Here is a 15,595-nt window from a genome sequence, read left to right as displayed (position 1 = left end):
CCCTGCTGTGGAAGCCATTCCTGACTCTCCAGGCCCCTGTCCAAAGTCCCTCTCCAGATTTCTTGTGCCAGTCCTGGTGCAATCCCCCCTGGACCCTCTCCATGCAGGGACCCTTTGCCTCAGACACCCCTGCACATCCTAAATGCCACCACACGTCTGCCTTCCAGGAAAGGAGTCAAGCCCTTAATAAATACACACTGGAGGTGGGGAGGAGTGCAGCTGAGCCTGTGTGTGCTCCTGAGGGAGCAGAACTCCCCGAATTCCTTGGACTACACCGACCACTTCCAGCAAGTTCCAGCATGAGCTCCGTGCCTTTCTCCGAGAGATGCCTGCAAGGACAGAGGTGCCAGGGGTGGGAATCTGGAGCTGAATCTCTCCTGAAGTGCTTTTGACACAAAAGAGAACAAAATTATCAGTTTAAAAACATTTTGTATGATCACAGAATTGTTTAGGTTGGAAAAGTCCTCAAAGATCAAGTCCAGCCATTCACTGCCAGGACACAGCAGCACCACCAGCCTTTGCTGTGGCACGCTGGGGTGACACTGGTGACACTGTGACACTGGTGACATGGGTGACATGGGTGACATGGGTGACATTGTGCACAGAGACAGCCCCAGGAAGGGCAGATCAGAGCCCCCAGTCAGCACATCCCTCCCTGGATGTCAGTGGCCACGATATCCCATTTACCCACTGCGGTGTCCAGAGGTTTCCAACCAGCTCTGGGACCCCACAGGACTCCCTGTCCTCACCCCAAAAAGGCCAATCCACTGCAACTGAAAGGTTCTTCTGCTGGCTCACAGTGGCCTGGGGGAGGTCAGTGACCACGGACATGGGGGAGCTCCCACTGTCCACTCCTGGAGCTGGGGATGGGATAAAAGCCAAGCATTCCACACAGGATTTAACCAGGGACACGAATCCTGTGGTTCCCTCTCCAGGAAGTGCCCCCCTGCCCCTTGCAGATCCACTGTTGATTTGTTTACCAGCCTAATTTTAAAACTAATATTAACTGGTATTAGGCTCTTGACAGGGATGGGTTTTTCCCCTTCAGTGGTGAAATTGGATGTGAATTTTGAATTTTCCAGTCAATTGAGCAAGCTAAGCGCTGGTGATGCAACAGGCCCTGTAACGTGTTCGAGTTTTATTCCGTTTTTCCTTGAGGGATCTGCATTAGAATAGACAAAAAGAATGGAAGACACTGTAAATTACAGGGCCACTCCTTAGGGGACTCTGAAATCCTTCCCAGGTAATTTTCCTTTGCATCCTGGGGCTTATCCCAGGGTCCCCCCAAGCAGTGATATCCCTATCACTTCGAACCTGTCAGGTTTGAAGGAAAAAGGGTTCAAACAGAACTGGGAGGAGCAGAGTTAGTTGGAAATGGGACCCTTGCTCAGCAGCAAACACCAGGAAATGGCCATTCCAGGATGGAAATTTCAGCCTTTCCCATGAAACTGGGAGCCCTGCGTCAGGTTTAGGAGTTCAGGAGGGGTGCTGGAAATCCTGGATTTAGGAGGGATCATGGCAAACCTGGAGCTCAGACCTGAACTGGGGTAACCCAGAAAAACCCTCTCCAAAAATCAACCCGCTTGGCCACTTCCCATGGGGGCAGCCCCATCCCGAGGAGCCCTTCAGCACTGGTGGATGTGGTTTCCAGTGGCAAACCCAGTCCTTACCCTCTGGAGCACAAACTCCAGCAGCTCCAGGATGAAGTGTAGCTGAGGGCCGGGTCCTTCCCTGCTGCTCCACAGCTCCCAGCAGCACAAATCCAGTGGGACAGTGCCAAGCTGCAACCAGCAGGGAGCTGGCCCTGGCTCCAAGCAGGCCCTAAATCTCCATTTGGGCAATCAGGGTTTATTCACCATATGTTCCTTCCTGACACAGTTTGTTTTATGCGAGGAAGGATTTGCATCAGGAGCACCCTGGGGAGCAGCAGATGGGCACGAACAGCAGGACGGGAGCGGCTCTACCCGAGCTCCTCATCCTGCCCAGGGCTGACTCCTCCTCCAGCCCGGGATTCAGTTTCCAGTCCAAACGTGAGGCAGGTGTGACTGGCACTGACAGAGAGTGCAGCAAATTCCTTCTCTCCTCCCAGACCAGTGTTCCTGTCCCCCAGCTTGAGCAGGGGTTTGCAGGAGCTCTGCATCCAAAGGGGAATGTCCACGTGCTCCACATCCACAGCTTTGGGATGTCCTTACAACAGGGAGGGACTGATTTCCTATTTTTAGCCTGAATTTTGATGCCCAAAGAACAGTTCTGACTGAAATGCTCCCCTCAGGTTCCCGTTTCTTTCCATCCTTAGGACAGAACCAAGATTTTAGGATTCCCAGTCTCCCCAGTTCCTTCCTGCCTCACTCTGGCCATTCAGGATACGCTCCCAGCTCAGACATTTTCCCTCTTCCCTTGCAAGGGTTAACAATAAATCACCTGTGAGTTCCAGGCTCTCACTCCCCAAACCTGTTCCAAGGGACCTGCTGCCAGTGCCGGAACACATTTGTGTCCCACAGTTCCCAGCCATGTGCCAGGGGATTCTGAGTCACAGTGAATTTGCTGTGCTGCTGCAGGGCTGTCACCAAGTGTTTGCTCTGGCTCTGCAGGAAATATCCCTGCTCTGAGGCCGGGCTGGAGCAGGGACAGGCTCGTTTCCAGCTCACACAGGGTGTCATAATTTCATTAAACCCCCGACAAGCCTGACACCTTGGTGACAGAATATAATTTCCCTAACCAAGTGCCTTGACACCAAAAATTAGGCTAAATTGCATTATTTTAAAGGAGCAGAAGGGAATGCTAAACATTTGCCAGGGAAAAGCTCAGATTGCCACAGTCCATGGTGCCACCACGGGGCTCCTGCTGGGCCCTTCAGCCAGGCCAGGGCAGGAGCCAGAGGCAAAGGCCATCCCTAGGTGGCCGTGTTCCTTCCCAAGGAACAGCTTTGCTCCTTCCCAAGCACAGCAGGCCTGGGGGTGCTGGGGTACAAGGGCAGGTTTGCAGAATCCCAGGATCATGGAGGTTGGAAAAGCCCCCCAGGATCATCGAGTCCCAGCTGTGCCCGATCCCCCCCTCATCACCAGCCCAGAGCACTGAGTGCCACGTCCAGGCCTTCCCTGGACACCTCCAGGGATGAGGGATGGGGACTCCAAACCTCCCTGGGCAGCTCCTGCCAAGGTCTGAGCACCCTTTCCATGGGGAAATCCCTGAGGAAACAGGGACACAACAGGCTGTGCCTCAGAGCCTCATCCCCGTGAGTTGAAGCCCATCTGCCCCCATTTCCCAGGCAGGCAGCAGCAGAGAGGGGAAGGGGAAGGGGAAGGGGAAGGGGAAGGGGAAGGGTGAGAAATCTCTGTCACCCCATCCCAGGAGCTGGGAGGGACCTGCAGGTCCCAGCAGAGCCACAGCTGAGGGAAGGACACCAGGCCAGAGGTGGAAGTCCCTGCCCAGGGCTCTCTGCCACCCCTGGCACCTGCAGGGCTCCTTCCCAGGGCACAGCTGAGCTCACCACACCCAGCTCAGCTGCCCAGGCCAGGCCTGACCCAAACCAGGCTTCATTTGAGCACTGCTGAGCTTCAGAACCTGGGAAAGCCTCCAAGTTTGCCAAATCTGCCTCACATCTGCCCCGGAGCTGTTTGGAGCTGGCTCCAGCAAGGAGCAGAGTGACAGAGTGACATCCACTCTGACACTTCAGGCCTTCCCCTGGACAGCAAGGGTGTCACAGCATGGAACCTTCCAGTGGCACTTTTCGGGATGCTTTCCAAGTGGTCAATGTGCTTTTTGAATCCTGGGCTCCCCATTCAGCTGTCACATCCCCAGTTTGGAGAAAGATGACACATTTGGCCCTCTGAACACTCTCTTGTTCTGTTTCCAAGGTTCCTCATCCCTGATCTGAAACACCACCAGCTGGAAGCCTCTGTGAAAATAAAACAATTCAAAACCTCCGGGTAATTTCTATAAATGCAAACCCAAGTGTAAATTGGAGCAGATTGGACAATTTCTGCATGCTCAGGAAGCAGAAATGCAAGGAGTTTTTAGGAAACAGTTGGGGAGAAAGCAATCAAAAGGACAACAACAACCAAAAAACAGAGATGTAGATGTGGAAAAAGAATTGGTGTGCTGGAAATGGCAGCGTTTAGCTGGAAAGGAACCCCCCAGGAGAGCAAACAGGTAATGCTGGGGGAGGAGGAGGTGGGGGAAGCAGCATCAGAGAGGAAAAGCAGCAAAGAGGCTGAGCTGGGGAAGAGAGTGGGAGCCACGACACCAGCAGGGAGAACACAAACCATCGTTAATTAGGGCAGCAAACAGAAATAATGTGCAACAAACCGCAGGGAGCTTTGGCTATTAACAGCACGGAATGCACTGGTCCTGCACTCGGCAGGCTCCAGGAGAGCCTCCCCTGAAGGGTGCCCAGCTCAGGTGCTGCGCAGGACACGAGCCCGGGGCAGGCTGGGCACTGCTGGCACAGCTGGCACAGGCAGGACAGGTTTGTCACGAGAGGGAACAGCTGGGGAACCCAAAGAGGCTGGAAAAGTGTGGGTGGCAAAGGATTGCAGGGGAGAATTCCTGTGTGATAATGCTCTAAGGTAAGTGTGCATTTAATTTATTGGGAAGGAAAAGTTCCCTGTGAGGGTGGGCAGCCCCTGGCACAGGGTGCCCAGAGCAGCTGGGGCTGCCCCTGGATCCCTGGCAGTGCCCAAGGCCAGGCTGGACATTGGGGCTGGGAGCAGCCTGGGACAGTGGGAGGTGTCCCTGCCATGGCAGGGCTGGCACTGGAGGGGCTTCCAGGTTCCTCCCAACCCAACCCAGCCTGGGATTCTGAGATTCTGGGATTCTGGGATTCCAAGCGCAGCTGGGTGGTGCCTCTTCAGCAGCAGCTCCGGTGGGTTTGAGGATGTCGCAGGATCCTGCTTCTGTCCGAGCTTCCCAGAAGGATCCCAGCCCTGGGACGGATCCTGGCCTGCACTGCAGGGTGGAGATGGAGGCGGCTGATCCTTCCCTGCCTGCCCAGCACTGGCATTGCCAGGGTGCCCCTGGGGGGCTGAGAGGGGCTGAGCACAGCTCCCCAGGGGGGGTTTAATCCACTGACCTCACTGCCCACCCTTGGACATCCCCAGGGGTCATCCAAGGGTCCCATACCCACTGCAGATTTTGGAATCATAGAAGTGGTTAGGCTGGAAAAGCCCTCTGAGATCACAGAGTCCAACCATCCCCAGCACTGCCCAGGCCAGTCCCCAGGTGCCCCATGTCCCCAGGTGCCACATCCACAGGGCCTCGAAATCCCTGCAGGGATGGGGACTCCACCCCTGCCCTGGGCAGCTGTGCCAGCCTGGACAGCCCTTCTGGCAAAGCAGTTTTTCCCAGTGTCCAATGTAAACCTTCCCTGGTGCAACTTGAGGTCATTTCCTCGCGGAGAGGGCAGCCAGGTCCCTGATCCTGGAGTGTTTGGCAATCCTGGAGCCAGTGGGAAAGTTCAAATCCTTTCTGTGCTCCTCCCAGTCTTTGAGCAAAATGAACAACTCAGCTCTCTCCAGCTCACACCTCCTGGCTGTGTTCAGCCAGCCAAACCCCACCAGCAGTGCTTGGCAGAGCCGGGTGAAATCCCGTCCTGGCTGCAGAGAACGGCACAGGGGCAGAGGCCTCAGCCAGGGATCCATCCAGCTTCTCTGAAGGTGTCACTGCCGCGGTGTCAGGAGGAAACGACTCTGTGCTGGTGGTTCTTCTCCAAGAGCAGCTCCAAAGGCCTCATCCTGGAGATAAACGTGTGAAGGGAAGGGCTGGGGGTGAGAGGAAGGGAGGAAAAACAGAGGCTGGAGCATGAACGGATCAGGGAACAGGCAGGAAGGGAATGCCAGAGGTGGAGCCCTCTGAGCTTGGACACAGAGCTTGGACACAGCCCAAGGGGCAGCTGGGATTTACAGGGGGAAGGCAGCAAATGACAGAGGGTTTTTAGCAGGCCTGGGCACAGAAATGACCTAAGGAGCCTAAATCCATTCTCAGAGCAGATCTGGACACCTGCACTGGTTTTTCCTTCATATTTTCAAGCCCTTTTTTCCTGGCTGTCAGCAGTGCAGGCACAGGCCTTGCAACAACCTTTAGCTCCTGCAGAGCTGAAGGAAAATAAACCAAACAAATCAAAGAGTGCCCCTGAAACCCATTGGGCTGGGACACAACTGAGTGAAATATTTATGATAGAGCTCCTCCATCAAAAGGGCAAGAGGGAAACAGGAGCTGAAGCAAGGGGTGAGGAGCAGAGGCAGGATCTGTCAGTCTGGTGGAGCCAAATAGAATTTCAGATCCGAACATGCTGGTGTTTGAAAGGAAACCTCTTGTGTGATTTTGTTTACTTGGGAGAGCTCTCCTATTTCACCTTTTCTTATTTGTGTTGTTGGAATTACTGAAGTATCCAGGACAACTCTTGCAAATGAAATATGAGTCTTATGCCTTTCCCTTTTTCCCTCAGAGAAACCTTTTCACCAATTAAAAAGGAGGGGAATTCAACTCAAGCCTGACTGAAGGCACATCTTATTTGTCTGTAAACCTTGGCAAAATTACAAAGCTTTCCATTTAAAGTTTAATCTTATTTTTTATCAGTATTATTCTGGGGGAACAGTGAAAACCCCACTTCTGCCTGTTAGCCCCTGGAACTGGGAACTGATTCCTCCTGCAGAGCCAGAGCATCCCGTGACAGCGAGAACCCTCCCACGCTGGGTATCAGAATATGAACCTCACGCCTGTGCCAGCTATTTATTGGTTACCATCCTTTGTTTTACCTCCTTAGCTGACTTCTTTCCTGCTCCTCTCTCGGAGGTGCCATTCACTTCTCAGCTAAACATTTCATTCAGGAGCAATGAATTCTTTTTTGGGATAAATGGCTGTCACTGTCTCCTCTCAGCAGCAATTAAAGCTCTCAGCATCACAGGTGACGAGCAGTTCGTGCCTCTCGTCACGGGTAACAAGTTCTTCTGGGAGGGAGCTGAGTGATATTCCACTGCCAGGAGCCACTGCCAGCTCCTGGATCCTCCCGGGGAGAGGCCCTGGGATCCCCCAGCCTGCTGTTCCTGGGATGCTCAGAGCCATCGGGGATTCACCCTTGGGGCGCTCCTTCCCTGGCCCCAGCGTCCTTCACTCAGCCCCGAGGCCAGAAAAGCCCTGGGCTGTCTCTTTAAAGGTCCTCTGACCTTCCCGCTCCATCCCACTGGCCTCCCACCCCGGCCACCTCCTGCATCCCCACCCAGCACAGCCCATCTGCCCTGTCCAGGCTGTCCCATCCCCGTGGCTCTGTGTGGGACAGGTCCAGACCCAGGGATGGATGTGGTCCAACGCACAGACACAAATCTCCCTCTCTCTCTCTCTGACAGATAAAGTTGGTTTGATTGCCCACCCTGAGCCTGGCCTCCTCATCACAGCTCACCCCGCTGTTCTCCTACCAGTCCTCAAAACCTGTCCCAGGGGTTGCCAAAAGGAAAATTGAACTCCAGCAATTCCCAGTGCAGTGAAAGGCAAAGCTGGCTGCAGCTCGCAGCTGCCGACAGCCCTGGGTCAGCCCCGCTGTTGCCGCCGTCAGTGCGGCCACGAAGCCTGGGAGGAGTCTGGGAATGAAGTGACCACGTTCCCTTCAGGATCATCCTTCAGGATCATCCCTCCTTCCAGCACCAGACCCCCCCAGCCGGCACAAATCCCTCCACTCCCGGCTCTGCCTGTGGGGGAACATTCCCCGGGGCCGGGGGCGGCCAGACCCCGCTCCTCATTCCCATTCCCGGTCAGTTCCGCATCCCGGAGAAGCGGAGGCACGTGCGGGCCCTGGCAGGGATTCCTTCCAAAGCAATCAGAACACAATAAAACTCTCCCCAGCATCTGAGCGGCCGAAGCCGGGAGATGTTGACATTATTTGCATCTTTATTGTTCTCGAGCAGCAGAGCAATGATGTGGCTGTGTTTTGACTAAACAGACACACGGAGATGTTTTGTTGCTTCCGTGAGCGCAGGGAGATTAAGCCCAATTACACCTTCGCTCCTCTCCCCGCTCACGCCTCCCATCCCACCTTCGCTGGAATTCCAGAGCCACCCTTGGAGTTATTGAACGTGGGCATTAAGGGAGAGCCAGCGTCGCCGGCGTGGAGTAGGGGGGATGCCAGCACCGCGGAGGATTAGAAGGGTTTTGTGTGGATGGCTGGAGCTGATGGAAGCTCACCCGCCCCCATTCCCTGGACCACGTCCCCATAGAGACCCCATGGAGCGGCAGCACAGCCGCACCTGCACCTCCCCAGGGAGGCCACGGCAAACCAGGGTGGGGCCAGACACCCCAAGGGGAGCATCCAGCACCAAATCCCGGCTTTCCAGTCCTGGAGGAACAAAGCACTCCCTCCAAACCAGCCATGAGCTTTACAGCTCACATCCCGTTCTTCCTTCCCTCCTCCTTTGCCATGCCTGTCCTCACACAACCCGGACTCTGCGGTTCCCGTGCCAGGGACACAATTACAGTGCCCCTTGGACTGTCTGGAGTCTGGGCTGGCATCGGCAAAGGGCCAGAGGAGGAGGGGGAGGAGGAGGAAGGGTCAGGAAGGGAGGGAGGAGAAGAGAGGAGTGAGCGAAGCTTTGTGCACTAAAGTGGGCAACAGCTGCTGCAAAATACGGATGGAAAGGAGCCAGCACCAGGGATGGAATTTGCTCCCTGGCCTTCCCACCTGGAAGAAAGAAGGAACCATTGGTTGAGGGTCTGGAAAACAAAATTAAAGTCCAGGTGGTGAGGCTGGGTGAGGGCAGCCTGCATCAACCTGGCAAAGGTGGCACCCGGGCCTCCTCAGCTTCCTGAGGAAAACAAACATCCTTTGCCCTCCTCAGATCCTGTGCTGGGGGTGCTGGGTGGAGACGTTGGGATCCACACACAGCCTGGAGCTGGGATGTGGCAGAGGGGGACGGATGCACTCGGGATCTGGGGCTCAGCGTTCTTTACTGCCCTGTGTGGAAATTTGTGTTGTGTCCATCACCTTTCTCACCCCTCCAGGCTGGGCATTTGTGCCCAACAGGTGGTGATTCCTCAGGTGACCCCATCCTCTCCTGCACACAGGAAACACTAGGGGTGGACTCCCCATCCCTGGAAATGCTCCAGGCTGGATTGGACGGGGCTTGGAGCATCCCAGGACAGTGGAAGGTGTCCCTGCCTGTGGCAGGGGGTAGCACTGGGGGGGGCTTTCAGGTCCCTTCCAATCCACTCTTTGATTCCATGATTCCCTGGACGATGATGGCTCCTCATCCCACCTGTGCAGGGGCTGAGCTCTCCTGGGGCAGAGGACCCCCCTCACCAACCTGCTCCTCCATCCCTCTGCTGATTCCTGCCCCAGAGAGCCTTTCCCTGTTCCCCTGCAGCCCCCAGCCCCGGTGGAAGGAGATTTCCTGCAGTATAAACAGCATTTCCCCTCACACACACCAGGAACCTCTTGTTCTGAGGAGGGCAGAGCAGATCCCACTCCTTTCCAGCCTTCCAGGTGCTTTCTTTAAGCTCCTGTCCCCCCACTCGGAAAAGGGGCTTTGCTAAACCTTTAATGCATGGAACAGCTGCTGCTTTATCTGCACCTCATCTGCTCACAGAGATCATCCCTTGGGATCACATCCCTTGGGATCACATCCCTTGGGGTGTACAAGGACAACCAGGGATCAGGCCCAGCCAGCCGCGTTTGGGAAAGGCACTGAGGGGCTGGAGCATGTCCAGGGAAGGGAACGGAGCTGGGAAGGGGCTGGAGAATTCCTGAGGGAGCTGGGAAGGGGCTCAGGCTGGAGCAAAGGAGGCTCAGGGGGGACCTTGTGGCTCTGCACAAGTCCCTGACAGGAGGGGGCAGCCGGGGGGGTCGGGCTCTGCTCCCAGGGAACAGGGACAGGAGGAGAGGGAACGGCCTCAGGCTGGGCCAGGGCAGGCTCAGGGTGGATATTGGGAATATTCCTTCCTGGAAAGGGCTGTCCAGGCCTGGCACAGCTGCCCAGGGTAGGGGTGGAGTCCCCAACCCTGGAGGGATTTCAAAGCCCTCTGGATGTGGCACCTGGGGACGGGGCAGTGCTGGGGGAACATTCAACTCGATGGGCTCAGAGGGATTTTCCAACCCAACCAATTCTGTTTCTCTTTACTCTTCTCCTTCCACAATGTGCCCCACGAGCTTCTCTCCATGCCTCTCTCAGTGTCCTCCAGAGGTTCCCAACCTACATATTCCCAGGGATTTTCTATGGTTTTCTGTGGATCTGATTTTTAAAGGCCAGGTTTTCCTAAATCCATCCCATGGTCCAGCTGCACCCACTTGTCACAGGTTCACCTTTCCCTCTTCCCTCGGGTACCAGCTTGGCCTTGGTGTGCCACCATGGCACACCAGGGAGGTAGGAAATAAAAGGAAATCCAGGCATATTCCCCATTATTCATCCTCAATTTGACCCTGAGTTGCATCCCACCATTTTTCAAACATCCTGCAAAAACAGAAGGAAATCAATTTTCTGGAGGTGAGACCTGGATTTCACTGCTGCGTCCACTCTTTGCTCCACCCTGACAGGAGAGGCCAAGGAGCTTTCAGGGCTCTTTGTAGCTCCTCTCCAGCCACATCCTGCCAGGGTTACTTCTCTTTTCACTCCCCACCCGGAGGAACTGAGCTGTCACCAATTAACACCCTTCTCTCGCACTTCCCCTGACTGCAGGAAAAGCAGGAACAGACACCCTGCGTTTGCTTTTCCCGTGCAAACACAGAAACTCTCCCAGCTCAGCCACGTCCACAGCTGAGCAAATGGATCTGTTTTCCACAAAGGCAGCAGAAAGACTGGAAGTGCAACCAGAAGGTCCCTCACTTAGCAGGGAGGCCCAGAGGAAGGACCAGCTTCAGTTCCACATCAAATCAGCTTCTTCATCATAAAAAATAACAGCAGGGTGACATTTGTGGGATGCTTTGAGTGTTCCGAGGGTCTCCATTCATGGAGGAAAATATGGGGAGGAGCCAGCACCAGCCAAGGAGCTGCAGAGGGGCCTGGAAGTGCAGAGGGAACTGCTGGCTCCAGCCAGGCTGGGATGGGAGCAAAGGGATCCTCCCATGGAAGAGGGGACAGCAACAGCCTGGAGGAGGGAAGGGTTCGGAGAGGGGATGGGGATGAGGAACCCAATGGATGAGAAATCCAACGGCTTTTGGGGAGGGAGCAAACAGAGATGTGGCAGGGTGCTGGCCTGGGCTCAGGATGAACATCTCAGGGTTAATGGGACCTGGAGAACTCCCAGGGCTTTAACCCCACCCGCCTGGGCAACGGCCACATCTGTGCCCACAGACACATCTGCACCTCTCTGGATCATAAAGGCATGGAATATCCTGAGCTGGAAGGGGCCCACAGGGATCATCAGTCCAGGACACCCCTGTGCCCCAGTGACAGCTCAGTAGGACCAGAGGGATCTGGATGCAGTGGGAAAATCTCCTTTTATCCTGACCAAAGCTGAGGGCTCTGTGAAGGATTCTCTTCTCACTGGCTTTCAATGTGATGTCCCCCAGAATCCACAGGCTCCCTGGGAAAAGGATCCTGGAAGGCTGAGCTCTGGCTGAGTTCCGCTCTGAGCACCTCCTCCAGGGCCCTGGCCCCGCTCAGGTGTGGAAACCTGGCCCAGGTATCGTGGGCAGGGTCAGGAAATCCTTCCCTGCTACAGCAGGGCTCACGGGGCAGCGTTTCTGCCCCTCTGCGTGGCAGCAGGGATGGGGATCCTGGGGCAGGGGAGGTGGTGAGGAAAGCTCTGTGATTAAGTGTTTGAACTGAAGGAAGATCTCCTTTGGGGCCTATCCCAGAGCTGTACTTTTCCATTTTTCACTGGGAAATTGTTGGAACAAAATAAACCCATTTTGTTTATGTGGGAACTTCTTCCCATTTAAAATAAATACTTTTGTGTTTGAAGCTGAAGTGAAACAAGGGAAATACTGTTTCAAACAGAGACATCAAATGGGGTTTTTTTGAGGGGGGTAAAGGTAAATTGAAGCTTTTCTTTTTCAAAATTATCTGGTTTGGTTATTTCAACCCAAACAAGGGACTGAGATTGATATAAAACCACAGCATGTTGCAGGTGACCTCAAAGTGGATCTGCCAGAGTAAAAAGTTCCAAGTGAAAATGTTTTCCTGGCTCCACAACAATTGATTCCTGAGCAGAATTGGGATTTAAAGCCTGGGCCACAGAGTTTAATCCACTCCCCCCACACCCAGTGAAATCCTTTTGGAACACGACGGCGGAGGAGGAGAAGGGGGGGCAGAGAAATCTGCAGGGGAAATAAAGGAGCAGGTACAGAAGGCTCTGGTATCCACTTAACTTGAAAATGAGAAAGAAAGCAGGGTGAGAGCAGGACAATTAGAGCCTGAGCATCACAGGCCTTTCCAAAAGTGAGAGACAGCAGGGGGAATTAATGGACATAAATGCAACCCAGTAATTAATTGATAAATGGCATTAGAGAGTTTTCTAAAGAAGGAGAGGCCAACGTGACTTATCTTCCCCGAGGCAGGAGACAATTCCTCCCTCCTTTCACCTTGCAGATAAGGACAGAGAAGGGGGAATCTTTTCGTTTGGAGGCTTAGGAGGAATCTGGAAGGTGAAGACAAAGCAAAAGCAAAAGGCCCCGCCTGCAGCATGGGTGCTGTGAGTGAGGAGCAGCTGCAGCTGGGGAAAGCAGCTGGAACCACCCCATGGAGCAACTCCTCCTGCACGGATGGGGCAAAGGGGGGAGAAAAATGGGAGTAAAGTGACTCCTGCAGCAGAGGCAGCGGGATTACAGCTTGTAGGGACAGAGGGATCAGGGGCTGGGCTTTGCCTTCCCCCGGGCACTGGGGCAGCTCTGCCCCGGGGCCACTCCCGTGTGGAATTTCCCGGGCGGGTCCCCCCCTGGACGAGCCAAAGCCCAGCTCTGGGCTCTCCGTCTGCTCCCCTCCAGGCAGCTGCCAGGTGTGCCCCTGTCCAGCCCCGGAGCTCCCCTGGCGGGGCCGGCATGTCCTGGGACATCCCTGGGACATCCCTGAGACAACCGTGGGACATCCGTGGGACGTCCCTGAGACGTCCCTGAGACATCCCTGAGACAATCCTGGGACATCCCTGGAACATCCCTGGGACATCCCTGAGACAACCCTGGGACATCCCTGGGACATCCCTGAGACAACCGTGGGACATCCGTGGGACGTCCCTGAGACGTCCCTGAGACATCCCTGAGACATCCCTGAGACAATCCTGGGACATCCCTGGGACATCCCTGGAACATCCCTGGAACATCCCTGGGACATCCCTGGAATATCCCTGGGACATCCCTGGGACATCCCTGGAACATCCCTGGGACATCCCTGGAACATCCCTGAGACATCCCTGAGACAACCCTGGAACATCCCTGGAACATCCCTGGGACATCCCACGAGTGGCTCCGGCCCCAGAGGTGCCCAACGGTGCAGAAATTATTTTCTCAAGGCTGAATAAGCCCAGTAACTGCGACACTTCCCTCCTGCCCTGGCAGCCACTTGCCGTTCCCAGCCATGCTGGCTCCCTGAGGCAGGATCCCCTGGCTGATGGGAACACAGAAATTCCCGTGTCTCAGCGTCACCGCTCCTGTCACAGCCAGTGCAGACCCAGGGCTCAGTTCAGTGACCTGAACCAGGCGTTTTGTGTCATCCCAGAGGCCCAGATGGGTGCAGGACTCCTCCCCCAGCCCGGGGTGCTCCAAGCCCTGCCCAGCCTGGCCTTGGACAGGGATGGGGAAGCCAAAGCTGCCCTGTGCCAGGGCCTCACCTCCCTCACAGGGAAGAATTTCTTCCCAATTTCCAGCCCAAATCTTCCTTTTTTGCCTGAGGCCATTCCCCCTTGATTTTCACTCCCTGCTCTTGTCAAAGGTCCCTCTCCAGCTCTCTTGTAACCCCCTCTAGGTCCTGGAAGGTGCTGTAAGGTGTTCCCAAAGCCTCCTCTTCTCCAGGCTGAAGAAGAGACCCCTGACTCCTCCATTCCCAATCCCACTGGACAGCAGGCAGAGCAGGCAGCCCAGCAGCTCTTCATTCCTGTCAGGAGCAGAGGTGCAATTTCCAGCCAGCACTCGGAGCCAATTCAGAGGGAATGTGCACAGCACAGCTCATCCCTGGAAGAGGTCACCCCTCATCAAGGGAGAGCTGAAATCATCCACAGGACACTTGTGGCTCTGCTGTCCCTGCCACGGCTCCTGAACTCTGTCCAAAGCACAGACCTGTCATTTAGATTCCATTAAAACAAAAGCTCCCGTCCGTGCCCGGGGAGGGAAGGAGGGAAGAGAGGAGGAGGAGGAGGGAGTTGGTGTCCTTGAGGCTGCGCAAGCTCACAGATCACGGAGTGACAGGAGGCAAAACAAGGCAGAGCCACCCCCAAACCCATCCCATGGTGTGCAATCATCGCAGCTGTGCTCTGCTCCAGGGATCCAGCCCTGCTCCCAGCCCCGCCTGGCTCTGCCCGGGCACTGGGGGTCGAGGAGACAGAGCAGAGCCCACCTCACAGCAGCTCTGGCACTAAATCTGCTCGGGCCTCCTCCAGCAGCCCAGGGCCTAAAGGGGCTCCAGGAGAGCTGCAGAGGGACTGGGACCAAGGCCTGGAGGGACAGGAGGCAGGGAATGGCTTCCCAGTGGGAAAGGGGAGCTTGGGCTGGGATGTTGGGAAGGAATTGCTGGCTGGGAGGGTGGGGAGGGGCTGGGCTGGAATTGCCAGAGCAGCTGGGGCTGCCCCTGGATCCCTGGCAGTGCCCAAGGCCAGGCTGGACATTGGGGCTTGGATCCACCTGGGATGCTGGGAGGTGTCCCTGCCATGGCAGGGGTGGGGCTCTGAGGTCCCTTCCCACCCATCTCATTCCCTGATTCCATGAAAGGGGCAGGAACGCCTGGATGTTTGGGATTGCCCAGGCCCAGGTCTGCAGGTCCTGCAGCAGATCCCGGCCTCCTGCTGGAAGCACACCAGAGCTCCATTCATCCACGCTCCAGGGCCTGTTCCTGACCCAGACAACAACGTGGGCTCTGAAGTTCAGGGGGGGAAGTTCTCCAGCCAATTGTCTGTTTTTCACTCAGCCCGGTGCCCGCCGCTCGGTGCCAGGCATCTCGAGGGTGTCATCGCCGACTCGCTTTTATCGCCAGCCGCCAGGGCTGGGGGCTGGTTCCGAGCTGCGCCGCGGGACGATCGCGAGCAGAGCTGACTTGATTAATGCTGTGTTTTGAAACCTTCCTGCATCTTGTTTAAATTGATTTTCTTTTGCTTCTGCTCAAAAAGGGGAAGGGGAAAAGAGCACACAACAAAATAAAACCCAAAAAGAGCTCCAGCCAAGGGAACATCAAAGGAACGGAGCGGTTTTCACCGCTGCCATAAAAACGAAAACCACACAAAGACCAAACTGCACGAGTGATGATAATAAAGTGCCCGGGAACAGAGCCCTGCAGAGGGCTTGACTCAGGCCTGAGATGTTTGCAACACAAAAGCCTCACACGTGCTAAACCCTCCCGGGAAAGGCTCTGCTGAGGAGCCTGTGCCGTGAAAAGCCCTGCCAGGAATGATTTGGAGCTCAAAGAACGACTAAGCTTTGTCTTACAGCCACGGCTTTTCTTCCTGCAAAGGGCAGCCAGGGGCACCAAAC

This window comes from Corvus cornix, chromosome 4 (genome assembly GCF_000738735.6).
Source record: "Corvus cornix cornix isolate S_Up_H32 chromosome 4, ASM73873v5, whole genome shotgun sequence".
In the NCBI taxonomy this organism is placed as follows: domain Eukaryota; kingdom Metazoa; phylum Chordata; class Aves; order Passeriformes; family Corvidae; genus Corvus; species Corvus cornix.
This window is presented reverse-complemented; position numbering follows the sequence as displayed.